Here is a 21,153-nt window from a genome sequence, read left to right as displayed (position 1 = left end):
TTTTGCTTTCATAGAATCAACCAGGTTGGAAGAGACCTCCAAGATCATCCAGTCCAACCTATCACCCAGCTAGCTTCTTCAGTTCTTGTAGTACTGGCTCTAAAACTGGTTACTTTTCCATTGAAGCCACTCCTTAAATAATAATCCTCTGAAGGAACCCTTCAGATCACTAACACGATGAGAGGGAAGCAGTATTAGCTACAGTTCTTGGGTTTGTGGTTACTTCGTGTTGATACAAACAAAAGTGCTTGGCCTTGAATTAACAATAGCTGTGGTTTAGCTTTTCTTCCTTCAGAGATCCCCAAATTATTCTTGCGTGCACAATTTGGTACTAGAGGCAGAATAAACATCAGCTGTAATGGCTGATTTTTTAAGGCTGATATTAAGGGTAAGTCCATAGCATTTATGTTCTTCTGAAGAAAGCATGTATGCTCCAGTTGAGGGGGAAGATGAAAACAGTGTCTGCGAGAGTGAAGGCTGATGGCTTCGTTCTACATGATAAAATAACTAACTTCGATTAACTTCAAGCTCCAGTACCTCGGATGTTTGTTGTCACAGGGCAGCAGCTTGGCTGATGGGCAACTCTGGCTGACATGTGTTAGCTGAGATTGCTCAATTTACATGGAGGACTTCAATCTGCTGGTTTAGAAGTTTGTCTCACACAGACTAGCGTTTCGGCTTGTGAATAAATGGAGGACTTGTGAGGGTCATTAAAGAAATTGCTAAAGCTTCTGCAAGTGCTATAGGCCAGATTGCTGACTGAGAGGCATAGCATGCACGTGTCACTGCAGATACTTCCCAGATAATGGTGCTGATTGAGATTTTAATCTGGACAAAGTGCTAGAGGCAACTTTCTTTCCAACACGCAATTATCCTGATAATAATACGCTTATTTTTCTCCTGTGCTCAAAATGTGTGCTTCGCTGCAACTGCATAGTGTGTCTACAGTGCTGTTTGCAGAGAGAGGGGAAAAAAAACCCAGTGGGCACAATTCCTGCCACAGCAAAGGACACTTAGAGCATAAATTCCATTTTGTAGAGGACAATATGTTTTTACCTTGGATGAATGAGTCAAGTACTCAGCATGAGAAAGGGCTGCATTGCTTCCCACAGGCTGCAGGATGACTCCTTATTGGTTCTCAACAGTCACATAGGAAGAAATTTGAAGCCCCTTCTGTTGCTAGGACTATGTAGTAGGTTGTGAGGGCAAGACTATCATTTTATTGTGCTTATACATCTTGTAACCTCCCTAGTGGGATGCTGAGCCATGACAGTCTTCCAAAATCTCACACTACACAAAGAATTCAGACTAGTTTCCCACGGACATTCACCATAAAAGAACTTCTTTCGAAGAGATAACTGAGCCAGGAAATGGGAAGTAGGGGGGCAAATTCCTTCACTGAAGTCAGCCTCCCATTGGTAGAGGGTTTAACAAATTGTCCCTATATGACTATGCTTCCCCAATCTCGGCAACAGTTTCCAGAGATGAAGGATGAAGCCTTTGGAGAACGGCAGGAGGCTTTGTTTGCTTTTTTTTCATTGGGGATTTTTCTGCTAGATTGGATTACTAATAACACTTCGTTTATTAAACTTCATGAAACCTAGATTTACTTTTCAGTATCTTCAGCATCTTTTGATCCTTAATACTTTTCATCAAGCTCAAGGAATGAAAACAAACTCAGCTGTTTCATGTTTGTCTACAATCGATTTTTACCAGGCTCATGTTAGCACTGTTACATCCTTGTTAGTCAGTGATGGCAGAGTGCACATTTCTGAGACAATCACAGGAGACCCGTTCTTACCTTGAGCAGTTTACAGCTGGAAACGATCCAGTGTGCCAAACTTTCTAGGAGAGTCAGAGAAGGTGTTGCTGCTTCACAGCTACCTCTGTCCCTCTCTCAGCAGAGATAGCTATGCATTTGGCTCCCTTTCTTTGTGTCCAATTGTATTCGTTGCTTGCTGTGAAAGCACATGCCCTAGGCAACGCACATAAGATTTTTGGCTTTTTATGGCTAGTTTAAAGTCTCTCCATTTATGTGAGATTAAGCTGAACTGGATTTAGTTAAGCTAGTGCTGGGCAGCCACTTTTATTCTAGACTAAGCGTGATTTGTGTCAATTTACCTTAAACCCATTCCTAACTGACTTGCATTGAACTCAAGTAACACCTGATTTCTACCCTCAGTTATCCCATTTTAACCAGCAGCTCAGGCATGCTGTCCAGTTCCAGCAACTTAATGAGTTGCCGCACATCAGCTGAGGCAGGGTAACCGCGGCCTGCTTTGCTTTAGCCCGCAGCAAACGTGAGACTCAGTGTGTCAGCTTAACCTCAGGGACAAGAAAAAGGAAAGTCTAAACTGGTTTCTTCCATCTGAGATGGCCACAGGCAAAGAGCAAACACACATGGTCAATTACCACGGCTCAGATGATGCATGGTAAGTTGTCAAACATGTCAGTACGTGAATGAGATCACTCATTCATGTATTCAGACACTGCAAGTATCATTTTAAACTGGTGTTGCATAAACAAATGTAGCTACAGAGATGGACACATGGACAAATTAGCGTGGGGACAAGTCCTTATGTGTCAGTCTTTTCCATATGCATACCTGCATGAAATGCAGGTATGCCTCTCCGCTCCTACCCAGAGGCAATGTATAGCTAAGGCATGGTAAATTCAGAGCTTTGCTTCTGTTGTGGTAAGGGTTTTAGCTTAGTTTAGAACAGTTCAGCCTGGCTGAAGTGCAATAAAATAACTTGAAACCACTTCTACACCAGTTAAACTCTACCTAGTGCGTATTTTACTCTCTGCTTAGGTGATGCAGTTTGGCAGGTCACATCTTTGAATTAAGAAGAGGCTTTCCGTTGACTTTATGGAGCAGTGTTTATGGAGAAGTGTGAAGACCTTTCATTTTAGAGCCTAATGTAAAGCAGAACTTCTGTCTGTTTGAAAAACATTTCTTTAAAAAATTAACAAAATGAACAATATAAGAAAGCAAACAATCCCACACTTTCACTTTTGCTCCCAGTTAACATGAGTTTTCTTACTCCACACTGAGGGACAGTTAAGAATAAATTTCCATGTTTCCAATGAGGAACATAACAGACTGGAGAAGAGGAGGCTCAGGGGTGACCTCATTGCTGTCTACAACTACCTGAAAGGAGGTTATAGCCAGGTGGAGGTTGGTTTCTTCCCCCAGACAACCAGCAACAGAACAAGGGGACACAGTCTCAAGTTGTGCCGGGGGAAGGATAAGCTGGATGTTAGGAGGAAGTTCTTCACAGAGAGAGTGATTTGCCATTGGAATGGGCTGCCCAGGGAGGTGGTGGAGTTGCTGTCCCTGGAGGTGCTCAGGAGAAGACTGGATGAGGCATTTAGTGCCATTGTCTAGATGACTGGATAGGGCTGGGTGATAGGTTGGACTGGATGATCTTGGACTGGATGGTCTCAGAGGTCTCTTCCAACCTGGCTGATTCTATGATTCTGTGATAACAGGATTTGCTAAACTGAAATTAAGGATACAAAAGTTCCAAACCTAGGATGAGCCTGGGCCCTTTCAAACTCTAACTGAGGCCAGTGAAACACAGGATCAAACACTAAAACTCTGAATGCTTTTCCTTTTTTATTCAATAACTTGAACTTGGTCTCAGTTAATCTTTTCCTACTTCCATATGATGAAAGACATTGGATTAGATTATGTGAGATGACACAGACTGATTCGAGGCATGGCTGCAGCACCAGGCCTTATTATCTTGGCTAACATGGACACATTTTGAACACTGCTTCTCACTCTGCTATCAGCCACCGCCACCTCTGCAGTAATGTGACAGCAAGAGAAAAAGGATGGGAAGGCGATAAAGTTTGCCCACGCAAGTAGAAAAGAACTTTCTGTCCAAAGCCAGCTGGCTTGGCTTGGAAGTGAAATGGCTTTTTAGTGCAAGGTGACCTGTTTACATGTGTGTTAGAGCTCTGTCTCAAAACGCTTGTCCTAGGGGCAACAGCAGAGTCTGCGAGGTAGTTTATTGTTAAATAACCATAGGAAACAGGTGAGCTGTCTCAGTGCCAGTTCATCTTCTAAACTGTTTGACAGATAAGAAACCATCCTCAGAGAGTGCAACAAATGTGCTGCCGCATTTCATGGTTAGAGCTGAGCATATTTTTAGTAAAGGGTTGAGAAAGTATGTAATAATCCTAAAACACAGCCAAGAAAACCATAAACCCCTTAACAAATGCCTGTTCAGAAACAGAACTCAGAAATGTGTACCACTTGATCCATGTTAACACTGGTAAATTTTTTAAGGCTTACTTCCAAACTCAAGCAAGCTTCCAAGAGAGGATCAATGGTATTTTTGCCTTTGCCTGAAAGGGCCAGAGGGAGAAGGGAAGATGATGTCTGTTATTTATCTTGTAGGACACAACCCAATCATCCTGTGAGTAGACACACAGAAATCAATGGGAAATACACCCATGACACATATGCACTGAGGAGTTTGGACACTGTTACAAAAGACCCAGAAATGCTCAAGTAAACTTCCCAAGATGAAGAAATGAACTCTTTAATAGTTAACTTATTTAAAAGTTTCTTTCTTGTGCCTTGTGTAAGAGATCATTCAGAGGCACTATGGACTCTGTATATGAATCTTACAAGATCAGGGCAATAGAATTGCCTTTTTATGTGTGGAATTTGGTCAGTGGAGTTTACAGTAAAGCAGATAAAGTGGGGGAAAAATAACACTTAACATAGTAAGAACAGTTCCAGCTAATTGCAGTGAGAGCTGAGAGTGCTCTGCACAAGTCAGAAAAAACTTACCTGGCTTTTAAGAGTTCCACAAGCCTTTTGTCACTTGAAGGGACACCGTCAACTTCAAATCTACTTTAAAAAGTAGTTCAAAGACTTTCCAGGTAATCTAGCCTCCTATATCTATTTCTATCCCTTTTGTTTCCAAACCACATGGGATACTGACCACACATGCTGCTGTCAAATATAGAAATTAAACTTACAGAAAAAAGGAGACATTTTCTCTTTAATCTCTTGGAAAGTCTTCCAGACTAAAGCATAGTTCTTAAATTGATAATATCTCTCTAAAAGTTATCTGCCATGTAATGTTAGAAGAAAAAAGACTTTAAGGTCAGTTTGAACATTAAAAAGATCCCCTTATAAATCCATTCAAAATCTCTATTAGGGATAGTGGCAAACAGTGTTTGAACAGGTTTCCAAATATATCCTACATTTAACAATGTAAATAACTTTTAAATCCAGTTAAATGATTTCTGTATCTTTGGGAAAAGGGCAAGACCTATCCTGAGAAATACTTTGTGGTATAAAAATAGTAACTCTGGTTCAGTGTTGCAGTATTTGACAGTCATAATATGCATGAAGTGGCAAAATTGTTAACAGATGAAAGCTTGCAGCTTTTGAATCATATAGTAAACAGGACTGGGTTTTTTTTTAGAGGAGTAGAATAATACAATAACATCAGAACAGGAAAATACATTTTAATAACAAAAATATTGAACATAACTATTTTTCTTTAGATCTGCTTAGCAATCTGTGTTCTCTCTAAGATGTCAAACTATACCATGCATATGTACACTTTGCTCTCTAAATATACATGTGCATGACACATTTTTAAAGGCAGTAAATGAGTGCTGGGGAAATACAGAAACAATGAAGTTCCTAAGAGAGGCTTATTTTTTCAAGTTATTAAAAGAAGGTGGCAAGCATTCATGAGGATATGAAAATTTAAAGCCGTCTGCAGGAAACTCTGAAAACCTCTGGTTAAGGCTGCTGCCAAAAAATCTCAGCTATGTTATGTCAGAATGTTTAATTGCAAGCTGCAATTTTAATGAATGGAAAGATATGGCAAAAGCAGGAAGTTTCAGAAGCAACATAGAGGAACCAGGAAAATAAAATACCAAAGGTTGTAATCTTGAATGCTGTTGGAAGCAGGAATTTCCATCCATGCTCTGACTCCTTTTTCTACTGTGCAGAATTTGCCAGCTGTCTGGCTAAGGAGAGGTGAGCTGTGCTGGATATCATCTCCTGGGCTCAAGGCAGCACTTGTTATGTCTGTGTGAGGAAGTCAGCTTTGCATTTGTCATTATGGGTGTTTACAGAAATGCAGCTTAGGAATAAGGGGAGGAAAGGCAAATGTCAGAGTGCATTAAATAACATATTTTCCTTACTTTCCAAGAAGCTAGCTTGCAGCATGATGTTACTATTTATATCAGATCTCTTAAACCCAGCTGTTGGTTCACGTTAACATGCAGAATGGTGAGAAAATCCCAGCAGAAGAGCGTGAATCCCAGCGAGACTTGTGTTCTGTCATTGTGAGGACCTACAAAATATGGCAGGTTTTGCTGAGGTATGGATCAGGCGTGCAGTTAGCGAGACACACGACACAAGGATTTCCCGTGTTGATCCTCCAGAATTAGAAGGCCAACAGCAAAGCAAAATGGAAAGCGCCAACTGCTGCGACAGACAGCTTCAGATAACTCTGCTTGAACCCCTGACTGGAAAAGTTTGAAAGAGAACTTTTACCTGTAACTCAAAACTAGCAAATATACTGTACACCCACATTACAGTGTTCTTAGACAAGCTGTGTCTGATCTAATCTTATGTACCTTGGCTGCAAGTTTTGGAAAAACAAATATTCCCAAGGCAATCAGATTACTGAATGTACCATAAAATGATGTGGAAATATCAGTGGTTTACAGAGGGCAGTTTATGAAATGGATTGAGTGAATTTAATTCATGTATTGTCAGGCAATTTGAACTTAGAACTGAAATAGGGAAACCTTTCCTTGATTATATCAGCCTTTAGTGGAACACCAGAGCCAAATAGTGTAAGAGCTGTACTCCCAGCCACAGGCAGGGACCTCAGGGTAGTTTGTTCCAAGCCAGCTTTCTGAGAAAGTCTGTGTCTGTACTGAAGTGATCATTACAGGGTTAACACAGTCACCCAATGTGTTAATGGAAAGGAACCATTATCTGCTCCTCTCTGATTTCCTGCTCCCTAGGTGGGAGCCCCCCCTGCCCCTACCCTTTGTTTCTAATTCCAGTTCCCATCCTGAAATGCTGCAAGTACAATTTGGTTTTGTTGCACTAAGTGGTCCTTTACAAAATCTTCATTCACGGAGTATTTCCACCATTGTAAGTGAAACAATGTTAGGAATTAATCTGGCTTGCGATTTCAAGAAACCTTGTTCTGGAAAGCTTGTTCTGAGACCCTCCTTCCCTATGAAGGATAACTGAATTGTTTGGCAAATATGCAAGAGCTACACAGCAACCCCTACTCCTCTTATCTACAGTTTTAAAAGTCTTGCATTTTGTTTTTATGCAGAGTTCACCTTTAGAAGCAGGACACTAAGAATTTTTCTTCAGGACACAAGATGAAAAAAGCTGATTTCTGCAATGTAAGGAACATTTGTAAGGAGGCCTGAGGAACAGCCATGGCACATCTCTGGAGTGTTTTGTAAGAAGGTCCTAAAATGCAATTTGAAAGTTGGTGGAGATAGGATTTCATTGGTAGAGTCTCCAAAATAGCATGAATGTATGGGTGGCAATGCACTAGAACAGAGATGCCAGGGAAAGCTTTATTGCCATAACAACTGCTGGGTGATGGCTCTATTCAACTCTAAGGCTATTTTGTTAAAATGAACAATGATGCTGTCTTTTTGTCCCCTATTTTTCTTTATATTTGCTATTTCACTTGGATTTATTTCTGCTACGTGGCCAAGGAAGAGGTTTCAGGTGGTTCTTTTTAGCCTCTGGGTTGTGCATGATGGGCAGAAATGAGTTCAGTAGTTGTTCTCTTTTATCTCAAGAGTGATCCTAGCAGATGCTTGTGATGATTTTTCACTTGCCATATTGACACTCAAGTGTGATGTTCTTTGGAGTGTTACCTTGTTGCTAACATGGTCTTACAAAGATCGTTTTTTTGGCCTCTGTAGTGTGGATTTTTGTTAATCACCTACAGACTTACATCCTTTGGGTTATCCAGGTGCATCTGGCCTTCATGGTTGTTCTGGAAATTAAACCTGACGCTGAATGTGGCCAGCAAGTCTAGTAGTGGTTTTAGTCATTTTGATATGTAAATTCTTCTGTGATTTTACTTATGTCACCCTAAGGGGTGACATTTTCCATTTATGCTGTTGTGACATGTGTGAATATCTATGACCTCTCTGCCACCCATTCTTTTTCACTTGCAGTCCCAAGAGGGGGCTGGAGAAACAGATGCAGCAGCACATCGTAGTGTATGGAAAACAACATCTGTAATTTCAATTGGAGGCCGTGTTTTGCACTTCCTTTTCTCGATTGTTACACAGGGCAGTGTTTCAATTGAGAGAGGAATGCATTTCAGTGGGAAAGACACTGCTCTGGACCCCTTAACCATTGTTTGCAAGGCATACTTAGAAATCTCTGGAGCAGCACGTTATGCCTATTCTTGTAGTGCCACTGAAAAGGACAGATTAAAACCAATTATTTATCTCTTTGGCTTTCTGCTCTATTTTTGCCAGCTTAGAGTAATATGATTACATACTGAAAATAATTAATGAGTATATGCAGAAATCCTTGCTCAGGCCTTCTTTCAGCATCTTACTCAGACTCCCACTGACTTTCATAACATAAACAAATAATTCTGGGTTTTATCTAACATCTTTTCAGCTTACTGCTGTCATGAGAGGATTTCATGGTATTAATCACTAGCAACAGACCTTACAGATGCTATGGATGATGAGTATAGTGAGGAAGAAGAGAATAAGCCATTCATACAAAAATCAGTGACATTTGGAGTGTTCATGTTGAGAACCGTAGAAAAACTGTGTGTATTAAAATCTCTTTCTGATTAGTATAGGTCAGTAACAGCTTGTAAATAGGACAGTACATGGCAAGTATTTGTGTTTTGTTTATTCCTTGCCTTTCACACCTCTTCTTAGCATTTCCCTAGGTCCACACTAAGAAGTGCATATTCTTACACTTCTATTTTGAATGAAAGGTGGGTGTTTCAGAAGTTGTTCAACTTATTTGCTTATTTATTGGCTGTGTATTTAAATCCTAGGTTATAAATCCTGCATTTCAGAGTTTCTGTGAGCTGTGAATTACTGCTCCCGTTTGGGCTAAATGTTTGGAGATGGACAACAGAAATTCACATTCATTTTTTGACCATGATCTTGGAGGATCTACCTTTTTCCTTCCAATGGTGTGGTTAACACGTTGCAAAGTTTGGTGTTTCTGTCATTGTTTCGTACATCCTGTTTTCTAATCACTTGTAGAACTAATTTTTTGTACTCAGCTAATCGCAAAGTCTTCCAAAAGTGCTCTTTATAGAACACCCTCTGTTCTCCATTGTCCAGAGAAAGCACCTTTGATTCTTGTGTCCTGAAGCACAGATGAGCTCTCACCATCAGTGATTAACTGCTTTGAAATGGCTCCCATCGTTTCATTCTGAGGCTGTGGGTATCTTGTAGGATAAATCTGGAGAAGCTGTAGAGAGCAGATGATTTTTGGCAAGTATCTTTTCATCATCAGAATTTTATTTTTGGGTCATTCTTCAGCTGCTGCCTTCTGTGAAGGAGAAAAGATGCCAATTTTATGTCTTTTATTATGTATTCCCAAGCAGTCTTTTCTACTTAAAGCAAAACTAATGGGAACGGTGACAAAGATAATATGGGAGTGGATGGAGGTTCCAAGGTGGGGTGTCACCTTAGCCTGAATGGGAAGGTAGATGTCCTGTCCTCACAGGGCAAGGATTTTCAGAGGAAGCTCGCCAAGAAAACGACACACACACATACACACACACAGAGGAGCGCTATCTGTGAGGATGAGAGCTAGCTGGGCTGGTTAGGGGTGGTGAGTGGCGTTAAGCTTCTGCACCCTCCGGTGACCACGCCGTGCAAGGGGCAAGGCAGCCCTTAGCGGGACTTGTTTTAATTACATCAAGGGCACGGGTTTGGACCCTAAGCCCCAAGCTTTGCCTCGGTTCAGAGAGAGGCGGGCAGCAGCTCCGCAGGGGCCTCCCGCTCTGGTTTCCCTTTCTAAGGAGCACGTCGGGTTTAAGCAGGGGTCTGCTGGTCCCTGAGATGGCGGCCGGGTGCAGGACGGGCAGCGACTGCTTGGCACCGCGATGAGCAGGGAGGGAAGGAGGCCGCGAAGCCGCAGCCGTTGCCCCCAGCAACCCCTCCGCACGTCGCCACCCGGGCCCTGCCCTGCCCGGGGTGAGCACCTCAGCGCAGGCGCCACTCCGAGGCGGGCCGGACCCGCTCCGTGCGTCAGCATCGGCGGCGCAGGCCGGGACCTTATGCGCAGCGACACCCCCGCGGCTGGGGAGGAGGAGGGGGCACGAGCGAGGGCTTCCTCCGCCGTAGGCCCGCACCCGCTCGGCTTCGATTGGCTTCCGCTTTCCTCTCGCCTTGCTGATTGGACCTTCGCCCGTCACTCAAGCCCTCCACGTTTCGTTACGCCCCACCTACCAACTGCTCTCTGGTTGGCTGGCGCCTGGGCTTCTGGCGAGTACTGTGATTGGTGCAGCCGTCCCTTCACTCCGGCCCGACAGCCTATCGGCTCGCCGCGCCGCAGGAGTGGGTCGGTGGGGAGGAATGTAGAACCGGCCGCTCCCCATAGTAAAACAAAATAATCCGGCGATGCATGTTGCGCGAACTGGGGCGCTCGCAGCCCCGCCGCCAGGCGCAGCTTCACCGCGTGTTTCCCTACACTTTTCGCCTTGTTCTGTCCCTGCCTCGCTGGGGTGAGCTCCCTCAGCGACCTCCGAGCTGCCAGGAGAAAAGGGCGGAAGGATATTCTTGAGAGTTCGCTGCGCCGAGAGGCGAGTGTGACAGGGGAAGTAGTTCCGGCCTCGATTGGGCCTTGTTTCCCAAAAATAGCGCCCAGCGGGTATCCGTGCGCCGGTGTCAGTGTCTCCTGAGGAGCCTCAGCGGGGAGGAGGCAGGAGCGGCGGCGGTGGGCAGCGAAGGGACGCGGGCGGGTGAGTGAGCCAGGGGGGTCCTTGCTTTGAGGGGTGACCCGGGAGGGCGTTCCCTCAGTCCAGTGCCTCCGGACAGTGGCGAGGGTCGGATGCGAGTAGCGGGGTCGAAGGTAGGGGCAGCGGGTGACGGGCGGGGACAGCTACCGAGAGAGGCAGCTCGAGGTGAGGTGAGGAGGGGAGGGAAAGGAGAGATCAGAAAGATTTGTCTTCCGCCGTTCGCTGCCCGCTGCTTTACTGCTCTGCCTTACTGAACGCAGCGGAACGAGGGCTGCCGGCGGGGAAGTTGTGGCGGGGGGCGGGCGGGGGAGGGGCGGGGGCTTTGGGGTCCCGCGGGTGGGCAAGTTCCCCACGGCCGGGGCCGCTCCGCAACTTCCTGCAGCGCTGGCGGAGGGGAGGCTAGAAATGTACGGAGCAGGCCGGAGGAGTCTGCCCGGGGCTGGTGCAGCAGGAAGGCAGGGTGGGGTGTGAGGCCCTGGCGCTCGGGGAGCGCTTAGGTAAAAGCGGCTTTCCCTGGGTGCCCAACTTCGTACTGAGGGGTGCGAGGCTGGGGAGAGAGCAACAGAAAGACCTTGTATCCTGCTTTTTGGCAGCCACATTGGGTTAGCGACATCATGTTTAAAGCAAGGAAAAAAGCACCAGACGAAAAATTCCTCTTCTGGGGGGTCTGGCCGTGGTAACCGCGAGCGAAAATGATCGGGAGGGGAGGAGGCGAAGGTGGAAATTGTTGAAGTAGTTGCACCCCGCATGAAGGAGTGTGACGAATGGGAGGAGAAGCCGCTCGCTAATGTGTAAACTGGAGGATGTTTTGTCCAGAGGAGGAAAAGATTGAAGGTGCAGCTGTGAGATTTTGTGTTCGGCAGCTCTGTGCAGAAGTCAGGAGGATAAAAAAAGAGACCGTACTGGAAAAAGCAGTGAATTCTTTGAGTTTGTGGAGCCGTGTTTTCTAAAGATTTTTAACCTGCTTTTGAGATGCTGTGTAGTGATGAGAATGGAGTTGCTTAGAGAAAACTATGCCGTAGTGGCTTGTTTGACAGGTGATTAATTTCAGAGTTGAGAAACCGGAGTTCTGTTGGGGGAAAGACAGTTTAAGAAGAGGGTTTTTTTTTAATACTTAGTATAAAATTACTGTGCCCCGTAGTCATGTAAAGAATGAATTTCTCATAAAGATGGGGGGAAGGGGATTTTAGGAAGTACAAAGGAGCAACAAGGAATCATTTTTAAACAGTAATAAAAGAAGTGGCTTGGAATGGTAATAGAAAGTGGTTATAGAATTGGAAATGTAGGCAGGATTTATCTTAAACCTTTTCTACAGTATGATCAATTTTTATGTATCCAAAGCTTATGTATACAAGCTTGCAACTTAATTACGTTAATTGTCTACACGTGATTGTTCTTTACATAAGTCTTCATTTTTAGGATCTAGGTACCTGTATTTTGGTAAGGGTTTCTGTTGTCTTGTTATTGTTAGCTGGCGTTTAAACAGCTTGCATAAAAGGTGTCAGAACAACGGTCCTATAGTCTGTACTGTCTGGTTTGAAAATGATTTAAAACATTGTCTCTTGCATGAAAGAATGTAATCCTTGCTTTTTTTCCCTTCTCTCTAACAAGTGATTTGCATTTGGGGGAGAAGTGTGAGGTTCTTCCTTTTAACCATTTTTCTCATGTAGGTGATAGAATATGTGCAAAGTGACGTATTTCAATTACATAATTTAGAAGACTTCTAATAAAGGATGTAATGTTAACACTTTTAGGCACTGAAGGGCATAACTATGAAATAATATTTTAAAATTTTGCACTTGTTTAGCATAACGAAAACGAGAGAATGGAACAATTTGTCTTGATGTAAAGGGTTTATTTTTAATAGTGTTGGGCAATTGGAGATGAGCCTTTTTTGACTGAGGGCATTCAGTTTGGAATTCAGGAAGGAAAATAACCCAGTGCCCTGGCTAGTTATTTTTCTTCTCCATAATTCTGTTCTAAATCTGTAGCTGACATAGTTCACCAGTGGTAGTAGAGGTCTGTCAGCATAAGTGAGAAGAATCCTTCAATAAGAGGGGCAAAATCTGCTTCAGAAAAATTTTAGAGTGGATGGCAGTCTCTGCCAATGCAGCTCATCTAGACCAGTTTTAATATTGTAGCATTTCTAATGATTTATTTGTGAGAAAGTGTTTACAGATTGTACAGCTGTGGTAGAAATGTGTTAACCTTTAGCTTGTGTGCTTGCATGTTTTGCTCCATGTTTTAAATGTGTATTTAAACCCATGTGGTTACACCTCACATCTAAATGAGTGGGCCCAAAGCATGCTTTGTGTATGTGTAGATATCTGGATTTAGATTCCAGTAGCTTCACATACTAGTTTTTCTCTCTGTAAAACGAAGAACAAAGAAATAAATGAACACTGAGTTTCCTATAACTGGACAAATTGATCTATAGAATTGACTGAAGTGAGACTAGTAAGATGAGAAGGACTTAGCTGAATTAAAATTTGAGATAATTCTGGGGAAGAGGATGCCTTATTATGGCAGAAGACATGTCTTACGTAGAGATCCTGGTTGAGCTGAAGTGTGTGTGGTTTACCTTGAACTGGTTAATGTGGGCAGCAAAGCTTTGACAGGGTTTAGTTTAGAATCTTAGCCAAATTTCTCGGATAACTTGTTGATGTTGTTCTGTGTATTTTGGGCCCGGGTGCTGCTTGAGAGATACTGGAAACTCCATGCAACTCTGTGAACAATGCTGTACTACCTTCCTGCTGATGGTCAGGCCTGCCTTAAAAAATGCAGCTAATAAATTTGCTAGCAATGGTAAGAGTAGTGTAGCATAATAATGCTGTGTGATTTGCAAGTCTCTGTTAGTTTGGAAGCTAAGTTTATTGTCTAAATGAGAAATATCTTGAAGTAGTTTGTTATGCCTTGCATGAGACATGGCTCTGTGTTTCAGCTCAATGCTTTCTAAAAAATGGCATTAACATGTTTTATTCACCTCATTAAAATATTTATTTTTCTCTTTAAAAGCCATGAGATTAAATACTTTGTGTAAAAAAACTTGAGCTTTTGGCCTGGTCAGTCCTAGCAGCAGCCTGATGATGCATGCAGAACACTGGGGCATACCTTTCTTAAGAAACAAAACTTTACCTTTGAATCAGCTGGAGCACCGTGTGGCAGTGTATGTGCTATGTATTTTCTAAATGCAGTTGGTTTAAATTTTCACATTTCTTCTATTTGAAAGATGTTACCTCGTGTGTGATGATCTGTTTTTCAATTGGTCGCGTGGAACACAAGTTAATATCTCTGTCCCTAATGACATGGGTGAATCTTGGTGTTTGTTGTCTTGTGTTCAGGTGGATTTCCTAAAGCTCTGATAAAGTAACCAGAGAAAATAAGTTCACTATTCCTCTATTTTTCTGGTATGCTGTACTTCTAGGCTCAAAGGCTAATGTAGTAATTATTGGAATGGACTGGCTGATGTGGTACTGAATGTGGGTTTCTTCTGTCAAGTGAAATGAGTAGCCTCTGAAGGTGCAGTTAGGCCCTGAAATAACTAAGTAGAGCTGGCTTTTTCCCTGAAGGGTTTACAACGTGGCTTTGGTATCTTAGGGAACTTGCAAGATTACAGCATGACTATTTTTTTTTTCCTTTTTTTCCCCCAAATTAATTTTGTTGATCTTCCATTAAAAGACTGCAGAAACGTCTTTGGACATCTAGTCCAAATACTGTATCAATGACCTAAAAATTATCTAGTGAATGAACAACATGTTATGATTTTCAGTTAAAACTAGACTTCAGCCATGTAATGTGGTGATAACCCTCCCCCTGAATGTGTTCTGTTGTAGTGCCAGCTGAAAAATAATGTCATGGAGGGTTATGTTTGTGGTCTGCAGCAGCATAGTTTGCTTTGTCTGTCTAGAAGTAAGCATCTGATCTAGCTTTCTATCTCTTACTACTCTCCTCATATGATGCATTCATATTTGAATCTTTGATCTTTCATGTTACTACTTTTTGTGTTGAAAGGAATGATTTTTTTTTCTTCATTATTAAGCGAATGATTTTTATTAACTGTATTTTTACTTCAGTTTAATGAATCTGCAAGAGTTTTTCTGGATTTATTTATCTTCAACTCGTTTTGTTTTTCATTAGGAAGATAAAGCCTGTACTGTGTACTCTCACCTCCATTTGACACTGAAGAGCAATTAGTATCTTGCAAGACAACTCTGTTCCTGAAGTTTCAACCTCCCCTTGCCAAAACAGTCATTGAGTTGGAATATTTTAAATGGTATATGTGGCAAACTTTTTCCTTTCTCTTTAGTTTGGGGCTGCAGATATTTTAGTGCAGGGAAATTAAGAACCTTTTCTACATAAAGCACTATGCTTTTTGTGCACCATGTCTTGTAACAGTAGAACCAAGCCTATATGATGAGAATACATCCTTCTTAATAAGTGTGTGATTAATTGAATTATTTTTCAGGGAATTAACTACTTTATATTCAAAATGTTAGGGATGCTTAATTAGGTAGGTCTCCCAGTTATATTTGTCTTTGTCCCTGAAGAGCTTTTAAATTCTGCCAAAGTCCTTATAGGCCAACCCAGAGACTTAGAAGTGTGTTCTGTATTGCTCTGTGCTCAGCTGAATTTCACTAGCAGTTCCTAAGTATTGTAGCATGCCTGTGTTAACTATACTGAGATAAAATGAGTGTTGGGAATTACCAGCCAAGCATAGTTGAGGAAAGGTGTCTACTTTGAGTCAAGTATCTGTGTACCAGGCATTGATGCTGAAGCATCTTCTGCTGTTGTTTTCTGTTTGTTGTTTTTTTTTAATAAAAGAGCTGAATAACTAACAGAAAAATGTTTACCTTCATTGTGGTGATTCGAGATCACATAAAAATGTAGAAGTGTAGAATAGATGGGTTAGTGCTCATGACAGATGATGATAAAGGGGGAAAAAGGTTTTTTTTTCAATTTACTTGAAATCTCTTTGAGTGGTTTTGAAACTCGCTTCATTTGAAAACCCAGCACACTAATTTAGGACTTCACGAGTTGGACTAAGTTTATTTTTGTTTGAAAGCTAACCATAGACTTGAGAGAGTATGTAAAGTAGATATGTAATCTTGATAGCTGCAGTAGTACTTGCAAGCTGCATCAGTATATCAGAGAGCTGATGTTTTATTTTTCTGTGATCACTTAAAATGTTTGGAAGGTCAGAGGGGATAAATTATTAAAGTTTTGGCTATATAATTACGTAAATTAATTACGTAGGTACATCTATAGCTGAGCTGTGCTGTGGCTCTGCTGTTAAACCTTTCTTGAATATACTGGCATACAGAGTTGAGAGAGAGGATTCAAAGATCACTTTAGTATCCCTTGTGATGCATAGGAAGGTATTGTAAATGTATAATGATGGAATACAAGCAATTTACAAACAGTTGCAAGGGAAGAGTAAAGCAGTAGTGGAACCTTGAGAGATTCACAGATAGGTACAGAAAGATGAAGGATTGTAAAGGGCAGAACAGACCTGCTTTGGCTGTGTCCATTAAAGGATCCATTGAAAGGTGTTAGGATAAGGTGACTTCTACCCTGTGTCATGCAAAATCTGCAATGTTTGAATCCAGGAGGCTTAGAAAAAAGTTGTAATAGTTTTTTATTGAGATACCAAAGCAGGCATCTTTCTCCCAGATGTTTTCAGTTGTTTTTAATTGACCGCCTTGTTGTTGTGGAAAAGTTGGATAGTATAGCTCAAATACTGTGTGAGGTTATCAATGTTAAGGACATCTTGGTTTTGGTATCATTCTCTGACAACAACTGCCCCCTTCCTGATATGACTGCATGCATCCTGTTTCAGACTACAGGCTGACAAGAAGGGCTGCAAAAAGCTAGTGTATATAGCAGTTCAAAGTGCTTCTTATTCCAGTGTGAGCTTTCAAAGCTCTGAGCCTTCTGAGAATATTTGCGAAAAGGGGATGTACCATCTCTGCTGTGCTTGTATTATGTTGGCATGCAGTGAGGCTAATAAACTAAAATTTTCAGTAATTAAATATTGCTATCTTTCCCTGAGGCAGTTAAAATGATTGTGTAGTGATACGGGGGTTTAGATGCAATTTAAGTCTCTTAAGTTTCTGAGTAATATGTATGTTTCAGGGTAAAAGAGGGGAAAGTAGAAGGTAGGGCAGGAGGTAAACTGTTTGACTTCATACCTACAGGAAGGGAAAGCACTCTCTGCTAAAATTTTTGAGCTTATAGGATGACAAAAGACATTTGTTAGTCTGAGTTGGATAATGCACATACTACCTTGATTAGTTGACTTTGGGGATTTGAAGTTTTTGAGTGCAGAAGAAGGACTTCCTTGGAGAGACTTCCTTAATATCCTGCTGTGCTTCTTTTGGAGCATTAGGGGGTTTGTGGTTTGTGTATTGTTGTGTTTTCTTTTTTGTTGTTTGGTTTTTGGTTTATCCTCTTGTTCTCCTCATCTTTGCTTGTAACGTTTTAAATGGTGGTGTCTTAGCTTTTGGTCACTGAAACACGTATAGAGACTTTGCTGTGAGATAGGTTGGGCTCAACTGTGAAGAAAGTAATGGCTTCCATTAAGAAGCACTAAATTAGAGCTTCTTCAAGGGGTGGAGGCAAAAGCATGGATGGCTGAAGGGAGGTGTGATCAGTAGGTGGAAAGCAGGTATTCATTGGATATGGGAAATACGGAATGTGAGTATGCTTGCAGAAATTTTAGTTATTAATGCAAATACTCTGAAAATTCACAAGGAACGTGTAGAGCATGTAGCAGCATTGTAGAATATCAAAGAATAAAACTCAGTTTTAAGCAGCTGCATTTTGTCATCTTTGTCACAGATGTGAAAACTGCTAACCTGAATAGCTGTCAACAAAGTACCTGCAAACTATTAATTAACTGATTTTTTGAAAGTAATTTATTTTACCAAATCTGTATTGCAAAATTATAGAGAAACATGGGGCACTTGTTCTCATTGAAGAACATAGAGAGATTCAGAATGACTCCTAGACTGTCATATGTTTAATATGAGCTGAACTTCATGGGGAAGAGGGAATCAACAAGAGTTGTAAGGTAATTGTCAAATGATTTTTTTTTGATTACCACTATTTTAATGCTTTAGGTCACTGTTAAATGAGCAGCTTCAAGTAAAATGTGGTGTTCAAATGATTGAAAGCTCTGGATTGTAGAACATAAGTTATTAATGTTCCTGAATACTGGAGTCATTTAGATACTTTATGCAAAATAGGAGAGTACTTCATGAGATGAGAGGGTTATGGGAGCATTGAACATTTTGACTATTACTGTCTTAACGTTCGACAGGATGCTCCTAGTGACTCCCAGTTGAATTGCTTTTTGCAGGCTTGTTTCCATAGGAAACAGGGATTCACAGAATAATAAAATGTAACTGGATAACCCACGGTTAGCACACAAGCTGCTTTTTCACTGAATCTTTCTGCAGATACATTTAGCGTGCTCTGTGTATGAGACTTCTTTAATTCAGTAGGTTGCAATAATTTTTTTTCTCTACCTTGATTCTCCGTGTGTTTTTGTTGAGGAGATGGCCTCTGTATCATCAAGTTAACCCTAGTGGTGACATGCATGTTCTCCTCTGAGGGTGCCCTAGAATTAGTCTGTGAACCCTGTTGTTTTCAAGTATGTGTGTTTACAACGAATAGTGTTAGCACGAGGGGCTTACAGAAAACTTACTCCAGATTCTATCAGAAAATAAGAGTAATTCACTTCCTAAGAGGTGTCTAGAGAGGAGGTTTAAATGTTACAATTGCAGAGATACAAATTATAACTGGCGAGAGAGCTTGCCCCATGTGAGACGGTTATGATCCAAGCCCAAACGTAGTCTGTAGTCACGTTCTGAGCCCCTGCAGCACCCTCTGGTGATCCAAACGTGCTTGTGCAGCAGTTGGGGTCCTGGTTAAGCTTCTTAAGGAGTGTAACCGTCAGATCTTCCCACAGAACTGGGGAAGTACTTTAGAACAAGCTAAGGCTACAAGCAACGTTATGTTACTACTGAGTGCTAATCGGTTTTGCTGGCTTTTTTTTTTTTAATGCCTTCTAATTTTTTTCTAAGAAGAGGTGGAAGTCATTAAAGGATCTGCAGACTGTCTTGTTAGTATTGGCTCTAGTCAAGCATAACCAGTGCGATTGCATGAGATAAAAGGATTCCAGGTTTACGGCTGGATTTCTGAGGAGCAAAAGAATATGGTATGGGAAAAGGCAAGAACAAAGACAATGTGATTACAGAGAATAAAAATTCTCATATATGGCCCATTTATGAAATTAAAATATGACTTGGAGAAATGGTGGAAGTAAATTTCAAGTAAGTCTGAACAGTAGAAGTAGAGGGTTTGCAAGTAATAGAACTTAACTTCTATTTCCTGTGTTTTTCAACTCTTCCATTATTCCCTGATCATTCACAGTATCTGCTTTGTACAGTGTATTTTTTTAAAGTTTGTTAACTATCTGAGATTGTCTGCTAGCTGTGGCTGGTCTGAACGCAGGTAGCTGTTGGCTGCCTGAGTGATCCAGCAGAACCTGCTGCCTCCCTGGTCACTGCAAGTTGGGTGCTTTGCTGGAGGTTCTGTGCAACTGACAGATAAAACATTCTCTACCGCTTTTTATAAAGTCTTAAAATAATTGATAATTTTGCTGTTGCACATAGTTAAAACTGGCCAATTAAGTCAGAAACTGTTAATGAGGGAGAATAGACTAAGATCATGTAAACCTCATTGTATGACAAAAGAAGGTTTTGAAAGCTGTGGGTAATGGACAGTTCTGTCTGCAAGATTTTAGTGGCATCATTGATAATGCCCTAATCTTGTATCAGGAAGCAGTGTTATTTTCTTAAGTGTTTTTATTTAATTTTATGTGAAAATAGATTTAAAGGTAGGATAATTTAAAGCTCCACATGCAGTTTCTTAATTTGCTTTGCTTTTAATGCCTTTGATTTGATCTGAATGCAGTATTAGGTTGTGATTCATTCATTCAACAGAATAAAGTTAAGTCTTAAATAGATCTTCATTTTGGTGGTGCCTGTTTGTAAGTGTTTTTAAGTTGTGTAGAACATTTGGTGCCTTCCTACCCAGAGAGTCTGCTCAGGGTGTTTGCAAACTTCAGCAATGATTTGGGGGTTTTTAGAGGGAATTGACTCTGGCATTTGTACTCAGGATTTGATTCTTACGATCTAGAACAGAAAGTCAGTGGGTTGTCATTGCATCTGTCCATCCTCTGCTTTTCCCTTGCCAGACCTTGGAACACGACCATGTGCAGTTTCAGATGGCAGTTCGCTTCTCTTACATGTATGTTGTGGAGGTCAGGGAGCAGGAATTTGTTTGCATAGAAGGTGGTCAGAAGACCTGTTTGTCTGGAAACCATTTAGATGTTTCTTTTTTTAACACTGTCTTAATCTCCTGAACCCTCCCCCAACCCCTTTCTCTAAAAAGGAACTGAAGAGTGGAGTGAGTATCTTTTTTTCTTTCTAAGAGACATTAATTTCTTTAGAATACACACACCATGTGAGCATCATGTCCGTGTTTATTGAGGACATTCGGGATCGTAATTTTTAAAAACGTGATGTTTTTAAGGCTGAATTGTTCAGTAGTAAAACCTGCTACAGTACTGCTGAAGATACTGACTGACTAGCTCTCAAAAGAGGTTTCATCCTGCTTTTCCATCGTACATTTTTTTAATGAAATGTTAATGAGAAGATGATCTGATAAACTTTTTGAAAACTTTGTGCAGCAAACTCACTTATCTGAGCAGTTTTCTTCAGATCTATTTCAAACATCTATGTTTGTTTTTGCAGATGTCTTGCATGCATGTAGATAATGCCTCCAAGCAAGCCACAAAGATTTCAGTGTATTGTTCTTCTAAGGCTTGAATGACTAATTTTCTGAAGGTGTAAGGAAAAACAGCCCTTCGTGTGTAGTTTCTTTTGTGTTTGCTACAGCTCTTAGCAGTAGGAGAAACTACATACTAAAAGCCAGAGTTGCAATCTGAGGAGGAATCCTTCAGGCTTCTAATCTTGAAAAGTTGAGATCACAATTTTTGCTTTTGTCTTATCTATACTTCACTGCTTTTAATTCTTCGTGGTCTCTTCTACTTAATCTTAATGGCTTATAAGATACTTCACTGTCGTAATTAGCTTATCTTAAAATAGTC

The 21,153-nt window shown here is 41.3% G+C and overlaps 1 protein-coding gene and 1 long non-coding RNA gene across 8 annotated transcripts in view; one reads left to right on the top strand and one right to left on the bottom strand.

Moving 5' to 3' along the window:
• Positions 1-8,557: 8,557 nt before the first annotated feature.
• LOC135183145 (uncharacterized) lies at positions 8,558-10,456 on the bottom strand. The gene is made up of 2 exons (XR_010305423.1): positions 9,936-10,456; positions 8,558-9,565 (listed from the first exon to the last, which is right to left on the bottom strand). It is a non-coding gene; the product is annotated as an uncharacterized LOC135183145 (long non-coding RNA).
• Positions 10,457-10,595: 139 nt separating this feature from the next.
• MEF2A (myocyte enhancer factor 2A) overlaps positions 10,596-21,153 on the top strand; it is a 91,435-nt gene continuing 80,877 nt past the window's right edge. For 2 of the 7 annotated variants that reach the window (XM_064158019.1, XM_064158021.1), the window contains exon 1: positions 10,596-10,982. The gene's annotated coding sequence lies outside the window, so the exon portion shown is untranslated. Of the gene's footprint in view, positions 10,983-11,073; positions 11,093-15,234; positions 15,253-21,153 lie in introns of those variants that run through there. The other 5 variants (XM_064158015.1, XM_064158020.1, XM_064158018.1 and 2 more) reach the window with 5 other exon arrangements.

The sequence above is a fragment of the Pogoniulus pusillus genome, chromosome 17, assembly GCF_015220805.1.
Source record: "Pogoniulus pusillus isolate bPogPus1 chromosome 17, bPogPus1.pri, whole genome shotgun sequence".
Taxonomy (NCBI): Eukaryota; Metazoa; Chordata; class Aves; order Piciformes; family Lybiidae; genus Pogoniulus; species Pogoniulus pusillus.
Note: the sequence above shows the minus strand (reverse complement) of the source record. Positions and strands in the feature narration are given on the sequence as shown.